Below are 22,586 nucleotides of genomic sequence, written 5' to 3'. Positions count from 1 at the left end.
GCATTTGTGAAGGCATTGTTCTTCCTCTTGCTCAATGAGCTGTGTTTTGAATAATCCTTCCTGATTGCTGCTGAATAAATCAGTGCTGCAAAAGCATCAAGCAGGGAAGGGATTATTGTTGTTGTTGTTCTGCCAGATGCAGTTGTTGGTACAGTGGCTGGATAGAAAGAAGCACAGAATTCCTTATTAAAATGATACCATGTGCATCAATACAGACTTTGGGTGAGGGGGGGGCAGCAGTCAGCATTTAAGGTACTCTTAATGAGCAAAACTCTCCCATGTGTGAGCTATGTATATACAGAAAGAAAAAAACACATTAGCAGTGGAGAGAGAAGATCCTCAGGCCAGCTTGGAAAGTCACCACTCGACTGTGCCTCACTGAAAGGGAAAAAAGCAGCCCTCTGTTTTGACACAAGCTGATCACAGAGCCTTAGAGGTTGGAAGGGACCTCCAGAGATCATCCAGTCCAATCTCCCTGCCAAGGCAGGATCACCCAGGGTGGCTCACACAGGAATGCATCCAGGCAGGTTTGGAAGGCCTGCAGAGAAGGAGGCTCCACAACCTCTCTGGGCAGCCTGCTCCAGTGCTCTGTCACCCTCACTGTAAAGAAGTTGCTCCTCATGTTGAGCTGAAACCTTCTCTGTTCCAGTTTGTAGCTGTTGCTCCTCGTCTTATTGCTGTTGACCATTGAAAAGAGATTGGCCACATCCACTTAACACCCACCCCTGAGGTATTTGTACACATTGATCAGATCTCCTCTCCGGCTTCTCTGCTCCAAACAGCCCCAGGGCTCTCAGTCTCTCCGCAGGGGAGATGCTCAACCCCCCTAAGCATCCTCTTGGCTCTCTGCTGGACTGCCTCAGCAGGTCCCTGTCACTCTTGGACTGAGGAGCCCAAAACTGGTCAGAGTATTGCAGCTGTGGTCTCACTAGCACAGAGTAGAGGGGGAGAAGGACTTCCCTCGACCTGCTGGAAACTAAGGAATTACATTTGTTCATCAGGCTCCAGTGCAAGTATCCAATAATCAGAGGCTCCTCACCACTGTGCTGAACCTTCTTCCCTGCCATGTTTCATTTCCAGTGACAGGCACACTCTCAAAACAGACAGGTCCCTCCAGTGCCTGCTCCTACTTTGTTTTCCCATCCTGCTGTAGGTGTTTCAAGTATTAGGGTCCCATCTAATCTACTCTACCTGCCTTCCAGGCTGTGAGGGTATCTGCAGCAGCTCTTTCTGGGAAACAGTCACTACCACCTTACACAGCGAATGAAGTTCAGCATAGTATTCCTGGGGCTCTTTAGGTGGGAGAAGAGGGGCCTGAGGGGTGACCTCAGTCATCTTTATGTAAAGGGTGAGTGCCAGGAGGATGGAGCCAGGCTCTGCTTAGTGATCACAGAATCAACTAGGTTGGAAGAGACCTCCAAGCTCATCCAGCCCAACCTAGCACCCAGCCCTGGCCAATCAACCAGACCATGGCACTAAGTGCTCCATCCAGGCTTTGCTTCAACACCTCCAGACACAGCAACTCCACCACCTCCCTGAGCAGCCCATTCCATTGGTGATTCCCAGTGGGCACAAGGGGCAATGGGTTGAGGCATAGGAAGTGCCATGGGAACAGGAGGAAAACTGTTTTCCCTGTGAGGGTGACAGAACACTGGGACAGGCTGCCCAGAGAGAGGTTGTGGAGTCTCTCTCTCTGGAGATACTCAAGACCCACCTGGATGTGTTCCTGTGTGATCTGGTCTGGGTGATCCTGCTAAGGCAGGGGGGTTGGACTGGACGAGCTTCTGAGGTCCCCTCCAGCCCCTAACGTTCTGTGATTGCTGTTACTGGATTGAGGTAGTTCTTTCCAGCTTCAGCAGAAGCCCAACACTGTTTGGATTCAGTATTTCACAAGCATCCTTTCAGCATTTCCATCTCTACCAAATGAGCACACTTTCCCTGTCTGTCATTTGGTTAGTGACAAAGAGGATTTTAAATTCAGGCATGTTAAAATGTCTCCTAAAGCACCAATTTCGAGCACAAAGCCTTCATCAACAAACTTTTTCCTGTCACCAAAATCCCCATGGCCACTGAAAGCTGAGTGGCTCCTTCATCTTTATCTGACACTGTGCATAAATAGATAATGTAGCTAAAGCAGCTGCAGCCATTCCTTGTTCTCTTAGAATCATAGAATCAGCCAGGCTGGAAGAGACCTCCAAGCTCAGCCAGGCCAACCTAGCACCCAGCCATGGCCAAGCAACCAGACCATGGCACTAAGTGCCCCACCCAGGCTTGGCTTCAACACCTCCAGGCACAGCAACTCCACCACCTCCCTGGGCAGCCCATTCCAATGCCAATCACTCTCTCTGACAACAACTTCCTAACAACATCCAGCCTAGACCTGCCCTGGCACAATTTCACACTGTGTCCCCTTGTTCTGTTGCTGCTTGCCTGGCACAAGAGCCCAACCCCACCTGGCTACAGCCTCCCTTCAGGTAGCTGCAGACAGCAATGGTGTCTCCCTGGAGCCTCCTCTTCTGCAGGCTGCACACCCCCAGCTCCCTCAGCCTCTCCTCACAGGGCTCTGCTCCAGGCCCCTCCCCAGCCTTGCTGCCCTTCTCCAAACACCTTCCAGCACCTCAACAGCTCTCCTGAACTGAGGGGCCCAGAACTGGACACAGCACTCTTTACCTTACTAAGAGGCAAACAATTCTTTACTTTCTTCTCATCCCCTTAGTAAGGGTCAAACAACATCTTAACTGCTCAGAGGCTTATATTATTGTGTACATTTACATCTCAGCCATACCTGGGCTGAGATTTAACCTTGAGTTAAATAAGGCCCTGGTGGCCAAAGCATTGTGCAAATAGTGGCAAAAATGGCATGCCCCACACTGAAGCCTCTGTCCCAGGATGTGTGATATGCAGAGGGGGAGCAGGGAAGGCTGAAGTCAAAATCATTACACATCTCATTTACAACTTTTATACTCATAATAGATCCAGAGGAAAAAAAGAAAGTGTTGAAACTCTCCATCTGTGTCTTAATATATCAGACAGAGCCTGAGGATGCATCTGGAAGCTGAGATTGCAGTGACGACCGCAGGGATGTGTCAGGCTGGAGAGGCTGTGCAAGGCAGGAATGGGCAGGAGCTGTGTGCATGAGGTGCCTGGGGGAGGGACCGTGGGAGACAAAAGCAAACAGTTGCCCTCTTGCACAGGGCTCAAGGGACAGCCAGCACTGCTCACTGCAGGGGGATGGAGGCCAGCAGCTCTCCCCTCCCTCCCCCACATCCACTTGATGCAGGTCTGCCGACTCACAGCATCGTGCCTGAAACAGCAACATCTCAAAAGGTTGTCCTGGTGAATTCTAGCCAAGACCAATGCGTTCAGCAGCTAGGGAGGGTGGCTGGTGACTGCGCTTCTCATCTGCACTCTGTTACTGGCAGGCTTGGCAGAGAGTATGCAGGCACACTTGGCCTGAAAAAAGCTCAGTCTTGTTCAAAATACTCATGTAAGCATCAGAGCTCCTGTCCAGTAATGAACTTGTCTGGGGGGTGGCTGTCTTCAGATGTTTACAGAAAGTGTTGATGCAAAGCTCAACAGGAGCCTGCAGGGTGAGTGCAGCCCAGACACAACCCTGTGCTGGGCTGCAGCAAGAGCAGTGTGGGCAGCAGGGCAAGGGAGGGGATTCTGCCCCTTGGCTCTGCTCTCCTCACACCCCACCTGCAGTCCTGGGTGCAGTTCTGGAGCCACCAACACAAGAAGGACATAGAACTGTTGGAGCCAGTCCAGAGGCAGGCCACAAAGATACTCAGAGGGCTGCAGCAGCTCTGCCATGAGGACAGGCTACAAGAGTTGGGGCTCTGCAGCCTAGGGAAGAGAAGGCTTCCAGGAGACCTTATAGTGGCCTTCAAGGATCTGAAGGGGGCTACAGGAAGGCTGTGGAGGGACTACTGACAAGGTCTTGCAATGACAGGATGAGGAGGAATGGGTTTGACCTGGCAGAGGGGAGATACAAACTAGATGTTAGGAAAGGGTTCTTTGCAGTGAGGGTGATGAGACACTGGCACAGGTTGCCCAGGGAGGTTGTGGCTGCTCCCTCCCTGGAGGTGTTCGAGGCCAGGCTGAATGAGGCCTTGAGCAGCCTGTTCTAGTGGGAGGTGTCCCTGCAGTGTGCCCAGGTGGCCAGGACAGCCAGTGGCATCCTAGCCTGTATCCAGAACAGTGTGGCCAGTAGAACGAGGGAGGTTATTCTGCCCCTGTACTCAGCCCATAGCAGGGGGTTGGAACTGGGTGAGCTTTGAGGGCCCCTCCAACCTAAAGCATTCTATGATTGTATCACAGGCAAAAGCAATTCAGCTCTCAGCTTGATCCTCAGCCTTTGGAAAGGATGGAAAGGAAGCTTTTTTGCTAGGGAGGCAGCTGTCTAAAGCAGGTACCCAGCAAAAAGAATGCCAGCACTGCAGTTCAGCCTGAGCCGCAGTCACACAGCCAACCATAGGTGGTTTAGCAAGTCAGGAACTTGGAGCTGTTCCTCTCAGGTTTGTGGCACAGGAGCTGGCAGAGGCTGCACTGAACCAGCCAGAACACACCCAAGCTAAGAGTTTAAAAAGCCTGCAGACAGGAGGATCCCCTGTCACAGCATTTACACACTGGTGGTACATGCTGTGCTGGGTGGTGCTGGGGGGTGTGCTGCCTGCCATGTCCTCTGCCTAACTGTTGGTATCTACCGAACACAGCACTGCAATGCAAGGCTTAAAAACGTTTGGCTGGTCAAGGGCCTTTTAGCTGCCCTCTCCCAGCAGTTCTGCTCTTAACTCTTAGTAGCTCAGAAGAACTGCACCTATCTCTAAGTGGCAGATCCTTCCAGGATCTGAAGGGGGCCTACAGGGAAGCTGGGCAGGGACTTCTGAGGCTACTGAGGAGTGCCAGGACTGGGGGGAGTGGAGCAAAGCTGGAGGTGGGAGGGATTCAGTCTGGATGCGAAGAGGAAGTTGTTGAGCATGAGAGTGGTGAGAGCCTGGGGTGGGTTGCCCAGGGAGGTGGTTGAGGCCCCATGGCTGGAGGTGTTTAAGGCCAGGCTGGCTGAGGCTCTGGTCAGCCTGGTCTAGGGTGGGGTGTCCCTGGGCATGGTAGGGGGGCTGGAGCTGGATGGTCCTTGTGGTCCCTTCCAACCCTGACTGATCCTGTGATTCTATGATTTTCCAAGCCAAAATGACACCCAGTTTGGTGCTCCCTTCCAGTGGATCTTGCACTTTTTTCTTTCTCCAAGCACTAAGAACATAAAGAAGACATCACACAAGTTGCTGCTGAGGGTTTGAATATCTGGCAAGCCTGCACCATGGTCTAGTTGATTGGATGGGGCTGGGGGATAGGCTGGAGTGGGTGATCTTGGAGCTGGTTGATTCTGTGCCTGTATGAAATGAAGGGAGGTGCTTGCTGTCAGTGCAGGCTGCCCAGAGCACAGTGAGAGCACTGAAATATTTTATGATTCCCCCCAGTGCTCCATCAGAGACTGCGCTCTGGAATGAGCCTTAAGTGAAAGCTACTTACCAGATGAAGAGGATAATGAATGCCTTTCATAAGAATGAATATTTAAACAGTGTAGTTAGTCATAGCATAATTGTTCAAGCTCAATACAGCCATGATGTTTCACTGCTCTTTCCCTCAGTATAATTCTAATCTGAGCATCACTTAGAACAGCTCTGGTGAACAGGAATCCCTCAGGCGTGGAATCAGCTCTTAGAAAGGCAACTCTTTAGTCAGCTGGCATGGTTAGTCCAGCCTCATTCTGTGGATGCTCTGTGTGTGTGTTTATGGTTTTACATAAACCTGGCCAGGCTGCATGGGTGGGCAGAAGCCAAGGAGATGAGATTTAACAAGGCTAAGAGCAGGGCTCTGCACTTCAGCCACAACAACCCTAAGCAGGGCTACAAGATGGGACAGAGTGGCTGAGAGCAGCCAGGCAGAGAAGGAGCTGGGGGTGCTGGTAGAGAGTAGCTGAAGCTGAGGCAGCAGTGTGCCCAGGTGGGCAGCAGAGCCAGTGGCATCCTGGGCTGGCTGAGGAGCAGTGTGGGCAGCAGGAGAAGGAAGGTTCTTCTGCCCCTGTGCTCAGCACTGCTCAGGCCACAGCTTGAGTGCTGTGTCCAGTTCTGGGCTCCTCAATTGCAGAGAGAAGTTGAGGTGCTGGAAGGTGTTTGGAGAAGGGCAGCAAGGCTGGGGAGGGGCCTGGAGCAGAGCCCTGTGAGGAGAGGCTGAGGGAGCTGGGGGTGTGCAGCCTGCAGAAGAGGAGGCTCAGGGCAGACCTCATTGCTGTCAGTCTCAATCTGTGCCAGGGGAGGTCTAGGCTGGATGTTAGGAGGAAGTTGTTGGCAGAGAGAGTGATTGGCATTGGAATGGGCTGCCCAGGGAGGTGGTGGAGTCGCTGTCCCTGGAGGTGTTGAAGCAAAGCCTGGGTGGGGCACTTAGTGCCATGGTCTGGTTGACTGGGCAGGGCTGGGTGCTAGGTTGGCCTCTTCCACCACGGTTGACTCTGTGCTCCTATGATCATGTAACCCAGTACAGCAGCATAGATGTACTTCAGTTGCAAATCCAGACACATCAGTAGTAAAACTTCTGCTGCTCCCAAGACATTTTTAAAGAATGCTTGCTCAAAAACTTAATGTTGCTATTAGCCTCCCTCAGCTGAATATTTTAACACAGACAGGATTTTGCATGCTAAAGCAACGGAACAGCTTTAATTCACTCTTGAAACTGTTGAGCCAAACTTACCAGCAGGAAACCAGCAGTCGACTGCTCCAGCGCAGAGCTGTTCCTCCGTGTTCCTTCCTGCTCTACCACTGCTTTGCTAAGGAAGGAGAAAACAAAATACAGTTAGAAAAATAGAGAGATCATGCACTGAGTGTGGCCAGGCAGCTCCACACAAACACACTCAGCACTCATAGCCAGCCACAGAAACACTGCTACACGTTTCAGTGAGACTTGTCCTACAACTACATCAGCAGGTAAGGTCACTTGGGAATCACAGAACCATAGAATGGTTTAGGTTGGAAGGGACCTCAAAGCTCAGCCAGTCCCAACCCCCTGCCATAGGCAGGGACACCTCCCACCAGAACTGGTCACACTTCTATTGGTGCATCCCAGGATAGAGTTAGGTTCTGCGCTGTAAGTGCACTGTTAATTGTTTCCCCTCACTTCTCTTTCTGCAGAATATCAGCCACAAGCCAACAGAGTCTTTAAGGATTACCCCCTTGGTTCTTCTGATCTTCATGAAAAGAGTAAGTCTATTGAACCAGCGAGTCTCTGGAAGCAAACATCATACACTCATAACTTGCCACCTGGTCTGGAGTACCTCAACAAGGTCTTGATTCTTTCTAAATGTTAGGACTGCTTTGTTTTCCTCATAGAGTTCTTTGATATCTTTGGGCATGAGATTGTTGCATCTTTGGCCACAACAACCCCAAGCAGCACTACAGGCTGGGGACAGAGTGGCTGGAAAGCAGTCAGGAGGAAAGGGACCTGGGGGTACTGATAGATAGGAGGCTGAAGATGAGGCAGCAGTGTGCCCAGGTGGCCAAGAGAGCCAATGGCATCCTGGCCTGCATCAGGAACAGTGTGGCCAGTAGGACAAGGGAGGTTATTCTGCCCCTGTGCTCAGCACTGGTCAGGCCACCCCTTGAGTGCTGTGTCCAGTTCTGGGCCCCTCAATTCAAGAGAGATGTTGAGGTGCTGGAAGGTGTCCAGAGAAGGGCAACAAAGCTGGTGAGGGGCCTGGAGCACAAATCCGATGAGGAGAGGTTGAGGGAGCTGGGGGTGTGCAGCCTGGAGAAGAGGAGGCTCAGGGGTGATCTTATTACTGTCTACAGCTACCTGAAGGGGCATTGTAGCCAGGTGAGGGGTGGCCTCTTCTCCCAGGCAACCAGCAATAGAACAAGGGGACACAGTCTCAAGTTGTGCCAGGGTAGGTCTAGGCTGGATGTTAGGAAGAAGTTCTTCACAGAGAGAGTGATTGGCATTGGAATGGGCTGCCCAGGGAGGTGGTGGAGGCACCATCCCTGGAGGTGTTCAAGAAAAGCCTGGATGAGGCACTTAGTGCCATGGTCTGGTTGATTGGTTAGGGCTGGGTGCTAGGTTGGACTGGATGACCTTGGAGGTCTCTTCCAACCTGGTTGATTCTATGATTCTATGATTTTATCATTGGGAGGGACAGGTGGAGGTGGAGGGGCTTTTTTTCTGTTTGATGTTACTATGAAATAAGGACTGTGGGAATGATAAGTCTTTCCTTCATGGCTGTCATTCAATTTTACAGAGATGAATTTGTTGTGCATGCAGCTCTCCTTGCACCAAAAGCATGGTTTTCTTCCCTCTAGGAAGTTATCTACCCCTCTCTTTGTCCTCTCAGTTTTCTTCCAGCTTCATAACAGCTCAACCTCTTCCTTCCACAGGAGAAATGCTGTCAAACTCTATCTGGCCTCAAAATAGACTAAACCAGACAGTGTATAAAGGAGTTGTTCCTCAAAGGGTAGAATCATAGAATCAAGCAGGTTGGAAGAGACCTCCAAGATCATCCAGTCCAACCTAGCACCCAGCCCTATCCAGTCAACCAGACCATGGCACTAAGTGCCTCATCCAGTCTTTTCTTGAACACCTTCAGGCACAGCGACTCCACCACCTCCCTGGGCAGCCCATTCCAATGCCAATCACTCTCTCTGACAACAACTTCCTCCTAACATCCAGCCTAGACCTCCCCTGGCTCAACTTGAGACTGTGTCCCCTTGTTCTATTGCTGGTTGGACTGGCTGAGCTTGGAGCTCTCTTCCAACCTGGTTGATTTTATGCTTCTGTGCTATAGGGGATGTACTCATGGCAGTGTTAGTGGTACAGGACCAGAGTCTTCTCTCCAGAGCCTGTCGTGCTGGTTGCTGAGCAGACATCAGAAGGCAACATCATCCAGCTACCTCTGCCCTGCATTACATTGCTATTTCAGTGCTTGCTGTGCCATGCACCATCTGGCCTCTGCTGCAGGATACCTGCAGGTGTATTAATAAAGCAGGCTAATAGAGCTGTACATATTAACTCTACAGCAGAAGCAGGTGGTTGGTGTTTGTTCTCAGCCTTCTGCTTTCTCCTAATGTTTCAGCCATTGTAATTTAAAGTCCTAACCCAGCTCCTTCAAGGCAGAGATTTTCTCCCTCATGCACCCACAACACAAAGCAAATTAATCTTTCATAAAAGAAGGCTGTCCTTGAAAAGGAAGGTATAGTAAATGGAATGTCCTCCTTGGAGTGGAAATGTTGAGACATTGGAAGGTGTCCAGAGAAGGTGACAAAGCTGCTGAGAAGTCTGGAACACAAGTCCTATGAGGAGAGGCTGAGGGAGCTGGGGGTGTGCAGCCTGCAGAAGAGGAGGCTCAGGGCAGAGCTCTTTGCTGTCTGCAACTCCCTGAAGGGAGGCTGTAGCCAGGTGGGGTTGGGCTCTGCTGCCAGGCAAGCAGCAAGAGAACAAGGGGACACAGTGTGAAGTTGTGCCAGTGGAGGTCTAGGCTGGATGTTAGGAGGAAGTTGTTGGCAGAGAGAGTGATTGGCATTGGAATGGGCTGCCTAGGGAGGTGGTAGAGTCGCCGTGCCTGGAGGTGTTGAAGCCAAGCCTGGCTGAGGCACTTAGTGCCATGGTCTGGTTGATTGGCCAGGGCTGGGTGCTAGGTTGGACTGGATGAGCTGGGAGGTCTCTTCCAACCTGGTTAATTCTATGATTCCTCCCCAGTGTGCTGCTGGAGGTGGCTGCAAACACTCTGCAGAGCAACAGTACAGTTACCTTTGTTTTCTTAATGAGACTGAGCTGAAAGACCATTTGTGGTGCTGCTAAGATCCCAGCCACTTAGGTGCAGTCTGGGGTGGGATGTGGCACACTGAGAAGTGACTCCTTTATGGGAGGCATTCCAGTAGTATTTGATAGCTGACTGAAGTGGCTAGGGTTAGTATTCCCTGGATGAGTCTCCCTTCCTAGTGAAGACTGCATTTGATGTGTGTATTAGGGAGAAGGGTTTCAAGGAAGCCGAGCAGTGTCATTAAACACTGCGTTACAAGGGGACCAGAACCTGCATCTCTCTGCAGACAGGCACTGCAATCACTGCAGTCACTGACTCACATTTTCTGAACACTGTCAATAGGTGGCTGAGAGCAGCCCTCAGGAACAGGCCCTGGGGGTCTGGGCTGATGCAAAGCTCAACAGGAGGCTGCAGTGGGAGTGCAGCCCAGACAGCAACCCTGTGCTGGGCTGCAGCAAGAGCAGTGTGGGCAGCAGGGCAAGGGAGGGGATTGTGCCCCTTGGCTCTGCTCTCCTCACACCCCACCTGCAGTCCTGGGTGCAGTTCTGGAGCCCCCAACACATGAAGGACATGGAAGTGTTGGAGCAAATCCAGAGGGCTGCAGCAGCTCTGCCATGAGGACAGGCTACAAGAGCTGGGGCTCTGCAGCCTGGAGAAGAGAAGGCTTCCAGGAGACCTTAGAGTGGCCTTCCAGTATCTGAAGGGCACCTACAGGAAGGCTGTGGAGGGACTATTGACAAGGTCCTGTAACGACAGGACAAGAGGTAATGGGTTTGAACTGGCAGAGGGGAGATTAAAACTGGATGTTAGGAGAGGGTTCTTTGCAGTGAGGGTGGTGAGACACTGGCTCAGGTTGCCCAGGGAGGCTGTGGAGCACAGAATCACAGATCCTTTCATCACATTTAGAGTGGGAGTGACAGAGCACTGGAACAGGCTGCCCAGAGGGGTTGCTGAGTCTCCTCCTCCGGAGACTTTCCAAACCCACCTAGTTGCATTCCTGTGTGAAGTACCCTGCGTGATCCTGTTCTACCCTTTCCTTTTCCTATGGATTTTGAGTGGTGCCTACCCCACTTCCCTCCACCTTTGTCCCTTCCACTCCGAGCGGTGGCACACCAGATCTCTAAAGCTAGTGCTGAATCCTTCTGACTAAGTCCCAGATAATATTGCAGAAGAAAATGTAACGAGGCTATGAGACGCGAAAGCAGAGCATGCTGTTTGGTTAGGGAATGCAAGAGGTAGTGCAGTGGCAGCAGCTTGCTTCCTTAGCCACTGGTCACACCAGTAACCACAGCCCTTCTTCTTGCAGACACCCCTGGAGGCATTGGAGCTGGGGAGAGGGAGCTGCAGAGCTCTCGGCAGCCACTTGCCTCACCCACGCTCCGAATTGCTTTGTGCATGTAACTTCCTTACCTCTCTCTCCCAGCTATGAGAAGATCAGAGTCCCACAAGGCCTTAGGGCAATGGTTTGGTGTCTACTGGTAAGAAAGATGAAACTCAACCACATACAACTTTAGGAAGTTCAAATCAGGTTGTCATTTGCCTGCTTCAGTCTTTGATTTTGCTACAGAGCCCAAGTCTTCATTATTTTTGTCTAGAAAGCTTCAAGAGAAGTGTGGAAAGCTGAGAGGTGGACAATGGACAGCAGAGAAAATGGACCCCAGGTAAGAGGAAGATCTTATTGCTGGGCATAAGGAAGTATTTCAAAGAGCCTGAGTTCAAAGTGTCTCTCCAAAGGCAGTGACTAGCAACCACTTACTCATTCAGTCTGTGCCTATTTAGATTTCTGAAGCTAGATTCTCACGTGGCAGCCTCTGTGAATTATGATTTCTGTTTCTGGTTGGCAAGGGACTCCTATCTGATGAATAATACCATGGCTTCAGTTATTTATTCCTTGATCTTCACACCACTGGACTACAGACATCCACATATCCTTAGCCACACAAACTACTTCAAGCACATCGAGTTTGTCTGCTTCTGACACACTGTAGAATTATGAATCATTATGTCTTGATCTTTACCTACAATCAATACACAGCAACATTACAGATAGCCCCCACAAAGTATCTAACACAAGCTCTCAGACCTTGTGTAAGACAGAGAGTCACAGAGAACACCCAGTTGGAAGAGACCTCAAAAATCATCCAGCAACGGAAGGGTCACCACTGAACCATATTTCTACGTGCCAGGTCCTCACACTGCTTAAATACCTCCAGGAATAGTGACTGCAGCACTAGGCAGATCATTCCAACATTTGAGACCCCCCTCTATGAAGGACCTGATCTAGTGTGAGGTGTCCCTGCCCATGGCAGGGGGCCTGGCGCTAGATGATCTTTGATGTCCCTTCCAACCTCACTGGAGTGAGGGCCACAGAGATGCTCCAAGGGCTGCAGCAGCTCTGCTGTGAGGACAGGCTACAGGGCTCTGCAGCCTGGAGAAGAGAAGGCTTCCAGGAGACCTTACAGTGGCCTTCCAGTATCTGAAGGGGACCTACAGGAAGGCTGGGGAGGGACTATTGACAAGGTCTGGTAATGAGAGGGCAAGGGGTAATGGGTTTGAACTGGCAGAGGGGAGATTCAAACTAGATGTTAGGAAATGGTTCTTTGCAGTGCGGGTGGTGAGACACTGGCACAGGTTGCCCAGGGAGGCTGTGGCTGCTCCCTCCCTGGAGGTGTTCAAGGCCAGGTTGGATGAGGCCTTGAGAGACCTGTTCTAGTGAGAGGTGTCCCTGCCTATGGCAGGGGGTTGGGACTGGATGACCCTTGAGGTCCCTTCCAACCTAAACCTTTCTGTGATTCCACGAGTCTTTAACTCTAAGAATATCTCCTAGCACCCATCCAGAGTGTAGCTTGAAACCATTTCCTCTAGTCCTGTCACTTGACACCGAAAAGAAGAGGCTGTCCCCTCTTTGCTCCAATCTCCCTTCAGGCAGCTGTAGAGAGCAATGAGGTCCCTGGTGTTGAGACAGCAAGCATGGAGGAAAAATCCAACAACAAAAGCTGTCTGCTGGTAGCAGGCTGTAAAAACATCAGACAGCTTCTCTGCAAGTCTGTACCCAAAGATCTTTACTGCAGAGAACCACAGAATCACAGAATCAACCAGGTTGGAAGAGAGCTCCAAGCTCAGCCAGTCCAACCTAGCACCCAGCCCTGGCCAATCAACGAGACCATGGCACTAAGTGCCCCAACCAGGCTTTTCCTGAAGACCCCCAGGGACGGTGCCTCCACCACCTCCCTGGGCAGCCCATTCCAATGCCAATCACACTCTCTGCCAACAACTTCCTAACAACATCCAGCCTAGACCTGCCCTGGCACAACTTGAGACTGTGTCCCCTTGTTCTATTGCTGGTTGCCTGGGAGAAGAGCCCAACCCCACCTGGCTACAATGTCCCTTCAGGTAGTTGTAGACAGCAATGAGGTCGCCCCTGAGCCTTCTCTTCTCCAGGCTAAACAGGCCCAGCTCCCTCAGCCTCTCCTCATAGGATTTGTGCTCCAGGCCCCTCACCAGGTTCGTTGCCCTTCTCTGGACATGTTCCAGCACTTCAACATCTTTCTTGAATTGAGGGGCCCAGAACTGGACACAGCACTCAAGGTGTGGCCTGACCAGTGCTGAGTACAGGGGCAGAATAACCTCCCTTGTCCTGCTGGCCACACTGCTCCTGATGCAGGCCAGGATGCCATTGGCTCTCTTGGCCACCTGGGCACACTGCTGGCTCATCTTCAGCTACTATCTATCAGTACCCCCAGGTCCCTTTCTTCTTGGCTGCTCTCAGCCACTCTGTCCCCAGCCTGTAGTGCTGCTTGGGGTTGTTGTGGCCAAAGTGCAGAACCCTGCACTTGGCCTTGTTCAATCTCATCCCATTGACCTCTGCCCACAAGCTCCGGTGCGAAGTGACAGGACACTGCAGCTGTCCTCTCCACCTTAGCAGTGGTAAGTGCTGCAGGGGGAAACCAATCATGCTCTGATGCAACCTCTTAACTGTTAGGAGAGCACACAAACTGATCTTGAAACAAATTCCTTTGGTTTTTTTTTTCCCCTCCCAAACTTAAACCACAGTTTTAATTAAGAAAACAAAATGAAACCAAGGTTAAAGAACAAAAAACTCAAAGCTGTTGTAAAAAGGGGCTGCAGGGACACCCTACCCTAGAGCAGGCAGGCCAGAGCCTCATCTAGCTGGCCCTGTCACATGCTAGAGAATAAACTTGCTTTGCCCTACCTATATTGATTTTGCAGCTAGGGAAAAAAACCCAACAAAGTATTAAAATATGCTTTGAGCAGAACAAAAAAGGATTAAATAAACCCACACTCTGAGAGCATAGAATCACAGAATCACAGAATCAACCAGGTTGGAAGGGACCACAAGGAGCAGCCAGTTCCAACCTCCCTGCCATGCCCAGGGACACCCTACCCTAGAGCAGGCTGCCCACAGCCTCAGCCAGCCTGGCCTTAAACATCTCCAGCCATGGGGCCTCAACCACCTCCCTGGGCAACCCAGTCCAGCCTCTCACCACTCTCATGCTCAACAACTTCCTCCAAGTCCAAGCAGATGGCATTAGAGCACACAGCATTTTCTGCTGCCCACTTTGTTGTTTGTTTCCACTCATTGTTGTGCTTAAAAATGCAGTGCCTATGTTGAGTAGACACCTGGAATGCTGGCAGTGTTAGTGTTTTCTTTTCAACAAGGACAGAGCAGTGCTGTTTGAAAAGATGAAAACAAACCCAGGAAACACAAAACCCTAATGCCACAGCCATGCTTCTTCTCAAAGGATCACAGACTCTACCAGGCTGGAAGAGACCTCCAGCCTCATCCAGCCCAACCTAGCACCCAGCCCTGGCCAATCAACCAGACCATGGCACTAAGTGCCTCATCCAGGCTTGGCTTCAACACCTCCAGGGAGAGTGACTCCACCACCTCTCTGGGCAGCCCATTCCAATGCCAATCACTCTCTCTGCCAACAACTTCCTCCTAACATTCAGCCTAGACCTCCCCTGGCACAGCTTGAGACTGTGTCCACTTGTTCTGTTGCTGCTTGCCTGGCAGCAGAGCCCAACCCCACCTGCCTACAGCCTCCCTTCAGGGAGATGTGGACAATGATGAGGTCAGCCCTGAGCCTCCTCTTTAAGTTCAAAGTCACAAATTTCAAGTTAAGAAATGCTCAGGAGCTCTCTAACAAGTCACAGGCAGTGCAGTCTCTGCTGCATTGGCTCCTTAGGGAGCACCAGAGAGCCTGCCACGTAGTGGTGTTGCTTCACTAGCAATTACTGTGCTATTCACTAGAGAGGGCCCACCAGTCCCTTATTCCTCTTCCCTTGCCTTTTTTTCCCTCTCTCCTTCCTGCAAAGATGCACTACACAAACAGGCAATGCCCCAGATGGCTCTGGTTATGAAATGCAAAGATGCACATATCTGTATTTTAATGAGGTGTAAAACTATAACCCATCTGTATGCTTGCACAGCTACCCGGGACACGAGGGCTCTCCTGCAGTCACGCTGGAGGATGGAGGTGTCTGAGGCACATGCCACTGCCAGGGAATTCTCTAGCTGATTTATGCTGCCACTCTTAGTGTGTAGTTCCCCAGAGCTGGAGATCTGCTTCTGATGCAGAATCATCTTACTGGGACAGGTGGAGGAGGAGATCAAAAGCAGAAGGAGGAAATCCAGCACTTTCAAGTTTAGGGGAAACCAGGGCAAAAGGAGTCCATCCTGTGAGTTATTTGCCTTTTAGTTGCCATGGGCAGGGACACCCTACCCTAGAGCAGGCTGCCCACAGCCTCAGCCAGCCTGGCCTTAAACACCTCCAGCCATGGGGCCTCATCCACCTCCCTGGGCAACCTGTGCCAGGATTTCACCGTTCTCATGCTCAACAACTTCTTCCTCACAGCCAGTCTGAATCTCCCCACCTCCAGCTTTGCTCCATTCCCTGACAGCCTACAAAGTCCCTCCCCAGCTTTTTTAGAGCCCTCTTTCAGATCCTGGAAGGCCACAAGAAGGTCACCTGGGAGCCTCCTCTGCTCCAGCCTGCACAGCCCCAACTCTTTCAGTCTGTGCTCACAGCAGAGCTGCTGCAGCCCTCTCAGCATCCTCCTGGCCCTGCTCTGGACACTCTCCAGCATCTCCACATCCCTCTTGTAATAGGTAAGGGCCAGAAGGGACCTCTAGAGGTCATCTAGTCTGGCTCCCCTGCAGTCAGCAGGGACATTTCCACTAGACCAGGTCACCCAGGGCCCCATCAAGCCTCACCCTGAATGTCTGCAGAGAATGCCAGAAAGGAGCAGTCCTTACAGTAAAAAAGCCTTGACCCTGGTGGGAGTTTCGCTCAGGCCAAGGATGGGACATGGACCACCTCCAGGAGTGCCAGCACAGGATCACAGGATCACAGAATCACTTTGGTGGTAGAAGATCTTTAAGATCATTGAGCCCAGACATTCTTTAACTCTGCCATGTCTAGTGCTAAACCATGCCACTCAGCACCACATCTCTGCAGCTTTCAAACATCTCCATGGTTGAGGATTCAACCACCTCCTCGGGCAGCCTGTTCAGTGTTTGAGCACCATTTCAGTGAAGAAGTCTAAACCTCCCCTGGTGCAACTTGAGACTATTTCTTCTCTTGCTATCACCTGTTACTAGAGAGAAGAAACCAACCCTCACCTTGCAAAAACTTCCTGTAGAGTCCCTGCAGCCTCCTCTTCTCCAGATTCAACAATCTCAGCTCTCTCAGCTTTTCATTTTAAGACCAGCTCCATTCACCTTCTCTGGACACACTCCAGTATCTGGAGGTGTTTAAGGCCAGGCTGGATGAGGCTGTGAGCAGCCTGCTCTAGGGTAGGGTGTCCCTGCCCATGGCAGGGGGGTTGGAACTGGCTGATCCTTGTGGTCCCTTCCAACCCTGACTGATTCTGTGATTCTAGGATCTCAGTGCCCTTCTTGTAGTGAGGACCCTAAAACTGAAGACAATATTCAAGCAGCAGCAGCCTCACCAATGCTGAGTACAGGGGCAACACATCACTCCCTTACTCCTGCTGGCCAGGATGGTGTTGTCCATCTTGGCCACCTGGGCACACTACTGGCTCATGTCCAAGCTGCCTCTTGATCAACATAGAATCCACATAGAATCAACCAGGTTGGAAGAGACCTCCAAGCTCAGCCAGTCCAACCTAGCACCCAGCCCTAACCAATCAACCAGACCATGGCACTAAGTGCCTCAGCCAGGCTTTTCTTGAAGACCCCCAGGGACAGTGCCTCCACCACCTCCCTGGGCAGCCCATTCCAATGCCAATCACTCTCTCTGTGAAAAACTTCTTCCTAACATCCAGCCTATACCTACCCTGGCACAACTTGAGACTGTGTCCCCTTGTTCTATTGCTGGTTGCCTGGGAGAAGAGGCCACCCCCCACCTGGCTACAATGTCCCTTCAGGTAGTTGTAGACAGTAATAAGATCACCCCTGAGCCTCCTCTTCTCCAGGCTAAACACCCCCAGCTCCCTCAACCTCTCCTCATAGGATTTGTGCTCCAGGCCCCTCACCAGCTTTGTTGCCCTTCTCTGGACACATTCCAGCACCTCAACATCTCTCTTGAATTGAGGGGCCCAGAACTGGACACAGCACTCAAGGTGTGTCCTGAGCAGTGCTGAGTACAGGGGCAGAATAACCTCCCTTGTCCTACTGCCCACACTGTTCCTGATGCAGGCCAGGATGCCATTGGCTCTCTTGGCCACCTGGGCACACTGCTGCCTCATCTTCAGCTTACTAACTATCAGTACCCCCAGGTCCCTTTCCTCCTGGCTGCTCTCCAGCCACTCAGTCCCCAGCCTGTAGTGCTGCTTGGGGTTGTTGTGGCCAAAGTGCAGAACCCTTCCAGGTCTTTCTTTACTGGGAAGGTGTCCAACCACTCTGCCCCAAGTCTGTACGGTTGCATGAGGTTGTTGTGACCTAAATACAGGACCCAGCACTTAGGCCTCTTAAGTCTCATATGGCTGCCCTCACCCCATCAATCCAGCCTGTCCAGATCCCTCTCTAGAACCTTCCAGTCCTCAAGCAGATCAATACTCCCTCCCGACTTAGTGTCATCTACAAATTTACTGAGGGTAAACGTGATCTCCTCATCCAGGTCATTGATGAGAGCCCTGGGGAATCACCACTTTTGATCAGCAACCAGCTGGATTTCATTCTGTTCACCACCATTCTTTGGGCTCAGTCACCCAGGCAGTTTTTTACCCAGCTGTCTTCACACTAGTCAAAATCTTGCTACCCAGGTCACAGCAATCCTGAATCCAGTCCCTGTGAAGGAGCTGCAGAAGAATCTGTTCTATATGCTGGAAACCTTATTCAGAGGAAAGAAATGTCCTACAGGCAGTTTGTTCTTTGGCTTTTACAGGAATGTTCATGAAATCCTGAACATCTGCGTGTAGGCTGCAGCACAGGAGGCTCCACCTCAACACAAGGGCAGCTTCTTTCCTGTAAGGGTCACAGAGCACTGGCACAGGTCCCCAGAGAGGTTGTGCAGTCTCCTTCCCTGCAGATTTTCAAGGCCTGTCTGGATGTGTTCCTCTGTGCTAGACTGTGTGGTCCTGCTCTGGCAGGGGGGTTGGACTGGATGATCTCCTAGGGTCCCTTCCAACCCCTAATATCCTCTGATCCTGTGAACCCAGGTGACTGAGAGCTGAGGTTATCTCTAACTGCATCCAATGTTTAATTTGAAATGTCTTGAGCTGTGGTCACAGAATGTCAGGGGCTGGAAGGGACCTCCAAAGCTCATCCAGTCCAACCCCCCTGCCAGAGCAAGATCACCCACAGCAGATCACACAGGAATGTGTCCAGGTGGAGTTTGAATATCTCCAGAGAGGGAGACTCCACAGCCCCCCTGGGCAGCCTGTTCCAGTGCTCTGTCACCCTCACAGGGAAAAAAAAAAATCCTCCTCATGTGTAAATGGGTCCCTGCCAACCCCTGACATCCTCTGATCCTGTCATGCTATGGATTACACTGTACCACAGCTATTAGGTAACTCTGGTTGATGTTACTACAGTTTGAACTGAGCTTCACAAACTCCATCTCACATCTTACAAGACCTTCTTTTAAACCAGCCCTTGCAGTGCTTCAACAAGCAGCACTTGCTGTAGGCATCTCTGCATGTTTTTTTTTTCTCTAAATGCATCTCTGTGCCTGAGAATTAACTATCCCCAAATCACCAAGGCAATGCAGTGCCTTTTCATACCCACATGAAGACACAGGAACTTGGATGTGAGCAGGATTGTTAGATAGGAATGGCAAGAATCAGTGTAAATGATGCAGAAATAACACAGAGGCTGTAGTGCATCATCTGAAGGGTGATAGCTCCTGCAGTGGCCATGGTGCTGGTCAAACAGCTCTCTGCAGTAGTCTAACCTCTGTCAAGTACTTCCCACAAAAAAACCCACCCTGCACCTTGAGTGCTGTGTCCAGTTCTGGGCTCCTCAATTCAAAAGAGATGCTGAGGTGCTGGAAGGTGTCCAGAGAAGGGCATCAAGGCTGGTGAGGGGCCTGGAGTACAGCCCTGTGAGGAGAGGCTGAGGGAGCTGGGGGTGTGCAGCCTGCAGCAGAGGAGGCTCAGGACAGAGCTCATTGCTGTCTGCAATTACCTGAAGGGAGGCTGCTGCCAGGCAAGCAGCAACAGAAGAAGGGGACACTGCCTCAAGCTGTGGCAGGGGAGGTCTAGGCTGGATGTTAGCATCCAGGGAGGTGGTGGAGTCAGAAAAAGCCTGGCTGAGGCACTTAGTGCCATGGTCTGGTTGATTGGCCAGGGCTGAGTGCTAGGTTGGACTGGCTGAGCTTGGAGGTCTCCTCCAACCTGCTTGATTCTATGATCTGAATAATACATATTTCCACACTGTCTTTGGCAAGGAGCAGTTTAAGATGACAGCAACAGTAAATATACCAAGTGTGTGTGTGTGTGTGACCAAGGCAACACAAGCTGAAGGCTAAAACCAATGTGACATTTTCACATTGATTGACTGGGTAGGAAAGTCTGCCTCCTTCTACCTGGCATGCCTCCTGACAGCTCCTGCATCGTACAACAGCCACGACCCAGAAGTGTCTGTCAAGAGGAAAATGTTTGGAGTCTGTGAAGTACTCACAGGACAGAGAGGGCAATTTTACCTGCTTCTGCCACCCATCAGAGACATGTTTGGTTTGTAAGAAGCAGCTGGGCCCCTGAGAAGAACTCAGTGGCTCATTTAAACACTGCAGTGCACATCAGACAACCACAGAAACACCCAGGTTGGTCCAGCCTACTCTACAAAAGCTGACCATATCCCCAAGCACCACATCCAAACAACCTTTAAACACAGCCAGGATTGGTGGCTCCACCACCTCCCTGGGCAGCTCATTCCACTCTTACTGGGAAAAAAAATTCTTCCTAATATCCAGTCTAAACCTCCCCAAGTCACAGCTTGAGGCTGTTCCCTTTTGTTCTGTCACTATTTATCTGTGACATGAGGCCAGCAGCAGCCTCTCCACGAGGTCCTTTCAGGTAGCTGTAGACAGCCATGAGGTCTCCCCTCAGCCTCCTCTTCCTCATACTAACCATCTCCAGCTCCTTCAGTTGCGCCTCATCACTCCAGCACCTCCACATCTCTCTTGTAATGAGGTTCCCAAACCTAAACACAATACTGGAGCGTGGCCTCACCAGAGCCAAGTACAAGGGACAAGCACCTCCCTGCTCCTGCTGGACACAGCATTTCTAACACAAGCCTGGATGCTTGTCAACACCACAAAGCACCTGCCAGGCACTGAGTGGGAGAGAAACCTGCCACCAGGTGGGATAAGGTCACGTCCCCACCATCAGTAGCAGCACCATGAGGAGGAATATGCAGCTATCTGTAACCACCATGGTCTAAGGGATGCCAAGAAGTAAAACAGGAAAGCCAGCCTGAAAGCCAGGTGTAGGCAGAACTGAGGACCAGCTCCTAACACATGATGTGCTTTGTGTAACAGGGGAATGACAGTCCCAGGTAGCAGTTTTGTGGGAACACTAGAAGCAAGTTCTTGGGTAGGATGCAGAAGAGAGGACAGATGGAGCAGTGAGGTATCTGGACACCTGTCCTTGCCCTTCACACATCAGGTGTCTGAAGCACTGTGTGGTAATGAAAGCAGCCTCCACTGACAGACTCCTCTAACTGATCTGCAGACTAAGCTTAGGTACTCCTGGGGCAGCTTCCCTGACTGAGAAATCACTTGTGCCCAGGTGCACACTTTGTGAGCCAGGCACTGTGCATGACCTTACTGCTCCTAGCAAAACAATCTCCTTCACCCAGAGCGACCTGGGCAGGCTGCAGAGCTGTGCCCAGGCCAACCTCATGGCATTCAACAAAGCCAAGTGTAAGGTCCTGCACCTGGGTGAGTGCAATTCCAAGCACAGCTCCAGGCTGGGTGGGGAATGGCTGAGAGCAGCCCTGAGGAACAGGCCCTGGGGGTCTGGGCTGATGAAAAGCTCAACAGGAGCCTGCAGTGGGAGTGCAGCCCAGACACAACCCTGTGCTGGGCTGCAGCAAGAGCAGTGTGGGCAGCAGGGCAAGGGAGGGGATTCTGCCCCTTGGCTCTGCTCCCCTCACACCCCACCTGCAGTCCTGGGTGCAGTTCTGGAGCCCCCAGCACAAGCAGAACATGAAACTGTTGGTGAGTCCAAAGGAGGGCCACAAAGATGCTGAGGGGGCTGCAACAGCTCTGCCATGAGGACAGGCTGCAAGAGTTGGGGCTCTGCAGCCTGGAAAAGAGAAGGCTTCCAGGAGACCTTATAGTGGCCTTCAAGGATCTGAAGGGGACCTACAGGAAGGCTGGGGAGGGACTATTGACAAGGTCTTGTAATGACAGGACAAGGAGTAATGGGTTTGACCTGGCAGAGGGGAGATTCAAACTGGATGTTAGGAAAGGGTTCTTTGCAGTGAGGGTGGTGAGACACTGGCACAGGTTGCCCAGGGAGGTTGTGGCTGCTCCCTGCCTGAAGGTGTTCAAGGCCAGGTTGGATGAGGCCTTGAGAGACCTGTTCTAGTGGGAGGTGTCCCTGCCTATGGCAGGGCTTGGAACTGGCTGAGCTTTGAGGTCCCTTCCAAGCTAAGCCATTCTATGACTCTGTTCATTAAATGACACCTGGTGCTGATCTTCAATCTAGACATCACATAATGAATTATGACTTGTATTAAATCTGCTTCCTTTACAGCTTTCTACATCATCTTTGGATTCAAAGCCCATTAGCAGTAATTATTGATTATGCCTCCTTTGTCTTGCTCTTCCCCACACTTAGCTCAGAAAGCAGGAATCTAGAAGTGTCTAAAGGAGCAATAGAATTGCAGGTGTGAAATATGTACAACATGGATGGATGCTGAGAGGGCTTCTGGCATACCTAAAAGCTGCCTGCAGACGTTGGGCTCTTTAAATCATAGATGAAGAGGAAAGTTATATAAAACCAGTTAATATTAGATTAAGTGGTAGGAAGACTGGGAGAAATGTCTCTGGAAAAGCTCTGAAGCTCAATTTAATCAAAGTTATTTCTTATTCCAAAGGAAAGTCAGATTTGGAAAACTGGTTCTTGCCAAGGAAAGGCCTAAAGGAAGGAGCAAGTGATCAGTTACATGCAGCTGCCTTTCCAGCTGGGGCAGTAGGCACTGTCTGCACTCCAAAGCAGCACCATGTTTGCAGGCTGTTACACACCATGCAGCTCAAGGTCCTGCAGCTTCTATGAATGCCATGCACAGTTTCACACTTCCTCTTCAGCCAAGAGAAACAGAGACAAACTAAACTTCCCAAAGGTGCCC

General features: G+C 51.2%; 2 long non-coding RNA genes across 5 annotated transcripts in view; one reads left to right on the top strand and one right to left on the bottom strand.

Annotated features, from left to right (window-relative positions):
• The window catches only part of LOC135177961 (uncharacterized), a 191,922-nt gene that overhangs the window by 137,426 nt on the left and 31,910 nt on the right, over positions 1-22,586 (top strand). For 2 of the 4 annotated variants that reach the window (XR_010303278.1, XR_010303275.1), the window contains exons 5-6: positions 7,185-7,336; positions 8,421-8,498. This is a non-coding gene — a long non-coding RNA (uncharacterized LOC135177961). Of the gene's footprint in view, positions 1-7,184; positions 7,337-8,420; positions 8,499-8,827; positions 9,033-22,586 lie in introns of those variants that run through there. The other 2 variants (XR_010303276.1, XR_010303277.1) reach the window with 2 other exon arrangements.
• The window catches only part of LOC135177962 (uncharacterized), a 136,461-nt gene that overhangs the window by 83,034 nt on the left and 30,841 nt on the right, over positions 1-22,586 (bottom strand). Inside the window, exon 3 of the long non-coding RNA XR_010303280.1 lies at positions 6,748-6,823. This is a non-coding gene — a long non-coding RNA (uncharacterized LOC135177962). The remainder of the gene's footprint in view (positions 1-6,747; positions 6,824-22,586) is intronic.

This window comes from Pogoniulus pusillus, chromosome 9 (assembly GCF_015220805.1).
Source record: "Pogoniulus pusillus isolate bPogPus1 chromosome 9, bPogPus1.pri, whole genome shotgun sequence".
Lineage (NCBI taxonomy): Eukaryota > Metazoa > Chordata > Aves > Piciformes > Lybiidae > Pogoniulus > Pogoniulus pusillus.
This window is presented reverse-complemented; position numbering and strand designations above follow the sequence as displayed.